The following is a 3161-nucleotide window of genomic DNA, read 5'->3' as shown; positions in this document are numbered from 1 at the left end:
GCGCTGCGACAGGACGGAGCGGAGCGGCCCCGGGACCGGCTCCCGCGGGAGAGGGGCCCTGCGGAACGGCCCGGGCACGGCCGCGGAAGCGGCCTGGAGCGGAGCTGGGGGAGCGGGAGCTCCGCTGCCGCCGGGGGCGGCCCCTCGTTACCTCCCGGTCGTTTGGTGTCCGCTGCACTCCGAACAGCAACTCCCGACAGCCGTTCTCTGCCTCAGGAAAACACGCTGGTTCCCCAGTTCGCCCCTGCCGTAGGCTGCGGGAAGAGGCAGGTACCGGCCCGCCCGGGAGGGAGCGAGACAGCTGGGTGGCGTGCAACCGCTTTGGACAACAATAGTCTGCTTGAAAAGTAAAACAGCCAATAAAAGAGGAAGGTGGGGGATCTAACCGTTACGTTGCCAGTGATCTTTCTGCCTGTGTTGCATTTTACAGCAGAAAGTATGATCCTGGAGTTTTTTTCTGGAGGACCTTGGCAAGGACTTGGGAGGGCTGGAGTGAGAAATCACAGATGGAGATGGGATCAAACTCACTCACTACACGGTGGGGGAGCAAATAACATAACGTTTGCCGCTGTGTTTGCCTTTCTGTATGATCTTGGCGTTCCTCAAAGCTTCAGACACCAGCTGAGCCTCATGTCCACGCTCCAGTTGCCAACCACATTAGTGGTGGCTGCTCCTAAGTCCCGATGACATTTTATTGAGTCTTCCACAAAGCATTTGCTTTTAGAAATAAAGATTTGGTGCTGCAGATTGAGAATTAAATGGGTTTGTTGCTTTTGTAATGCACGTATGAGGCCTCTTAACAGGACACAGCCTTGGAGAAGTGAACTCAGTTGAGGGGGGTGGTCAACCATCCACCTTCTGCTCCCTAACCTGCTCTGCCCAGGTTGGAGTGGGCCCCAGAGTGTGTTCCTGCTGCTGTCACATCAGCTCTTGATCTCATGGTATAATTGGGCCGGGGCAGACATGGTGCTGCTGAGCTCCCATACCAGAACGGCTGTCAGGAAGGGGTTTCTGAAACAGCAAAGTGGCTTAGGAAACTGCAGCCAAAAAACTAGTGTAAAACACACACTTTAGCACCTCTCCAGATTAAGCTACCTCATGCTGGTTGCTGGCAAATTGTCTCAGCATTACAGACCCCAGCCCTGGCAGCATCTGATCAAATCCAGACTAATCTCCTGTGTCCCTGCTGTGCTTGTGACCTGTTGGGTGTCCCTCAAGCTCGGTTAGCAAAGGAGTGCAAGCAGCCATGGCCAGAACAATGCTGTCCAGTTGGTGAGGTCAAGGGAGGCCTCATTAAAGCTCATTTGCACTTATTAGAGACAATCCTTCCTAATCTCAAAATTTCTCATTTTATATTGTGATGCACTTGGATTAAAAGCACAGCTTCAAAGCACCTAAACACTTTCTGTGTTATCAGGTTACTGCCATGAGCTGCAAAAGTGAAGTGGGAAAAGGGTCCCTGTGAACCATCAGCAGGCCAAGGAGATGGCTGAGGTTGAGATTACAAACAGCAACGTCTGTGGGTCTGAATCCTTATACTTCCAGTCCTGAGACCCACCAGAGCAGCAAAGGTCCCACCAAGCACCACACAGAGCCCCTTGCATGGCCCGGGTGGGCTGAGGCAGCTGGCCCCACGGGCCCCTGGGTCAGCAGGGCTTTTGCAGGTCTCACACACACAAAATGGCCTGTTGTGCCTCTCGGTGAGCTGGGGAGTGTGAGGCTCATGGTGGGACCTTTGCTGCCTCAGTGGGCACAGGGGCCGTGTAGTCAGTGACTGGGGCTTCATCACAAACCCAGCATCAAACTGCTCAGCCCAGATCAAATGTGCCCATGAGCAGGAATTCAGACATGAAGGGATTTACCAGCTAACATTTAGGTATGACCAAGACAGGTCCCTCAACTGAAGGGACCTCTTTGTTCCCAGATGTGTCCAAGGGCAGCTGGGAGCTAACCCAGCTCATCCCCCACCTTGGGAGTGTCACCAGGGGCTTCCATGGCTGTGCCAGGCCTGGGGTCCCTGCCAAGGGCTCCTAGGGCTCCTGCACATCTTGCAGTGAAATATCAGCAACTCTTCCTTGAAAAGAGAAGAGTTTCCTTGAAAAGGAAGAGCTTCTTCCTCAACAGAAGGGAAAACCCCTCTTTTTCCCCTCTGTTTGAGGACTCAGCCTTTTTAGAGGACAAGGCACTGAGCATTGCAATACCTCCTCTGCCTCCCCAGTCAGAGCATTTCCTAATAACTAGCCTGGATGATTATTTCCCAGGAATCAGCAGCCTATCACGAAACACGAGGGATTAACTGAGCAGCAGCAAAGTGAGGAGGGATAGTGGCTGGGTGCAGGAGGAGCACTCGCCCTGGCTCACAGTCTGCTCACAGACGCTGGCAGAGGATGGCGGATGTGCCGCGATGGCCTGTGTCCACCACATCCTACATTGCCGCCCCTGAATCGTTACTTGCGGTCACCAGCAACTTGATCCAGCTTGTGCCCCAGATGTCAAAGGCTCTGTATCCTGTTACTAATCCACTGAGCCATCAGTCCCTTGATGCAGGCTGGATTTACACCAGTAACCTACAAGTGAAAGGCTCAGGGTTGTCTTCTCAATCCCTTGATCTCTGTCTGTCCCCTGGCAGCTGTGCTAAAATGACTCTCCATCTTGAACCAGTCCTGCCTGGTCTACCTACAGCCCTGATCATTCACAGGCACTGTGGGGCACGTGTTTTGGGTATTAGCCATTTCCTGCAGGAAAAAGGGATTGAATTTGGGATGTCCAAAAAGAGCAATGGAGCTGTGTGGGTTAGAAGCCAAGCTCATGGCTAACGAGACATCTAAGAAGTCAATGTGAGCCAGCCCCACTGCCTGGGCCAGCTCCCAAACCACACAGTGCTACAGGGTTCAGGTGCCTGGAGGGGACCGGTCTGCCCTGCCATGTGGAGCTATTTGGAAGCCTCCCTTGTACCAGACTGGAGATGAGAGCAAAAGGCTTATGTCTGGAATGAGATTATCTAGATTGGAGCTTTAATCTCTGACTCTGTCTGCATAAGAAAATAGTAAAACTCCGTGGGATTATTTGGGGTTTGTTGTGCAAGTAAAACCAGGCTTGCAGCAAGAGCTTCTGATGGAAGTAAAAAACCCCCAAATCTCTGGAGACCTGCCCTATCTGAC

This window comes from Athene cunicularia (genome assembly GCF_003259725.1).
Source record: "Athene cunicularia isolate RWA chromosome 15 unlocalized genomic scaffold, athCun1 chr15_part1, whole genome shotgun sequence".
Lineage (NCBI taxonomy): Eukaryota > Metazoa > Chordata > Aves > Strigiformes > Strigidae > Athene > Athene cunicularia.
This window is presented reverse-complemented; position numbering follows the sequence as displayed.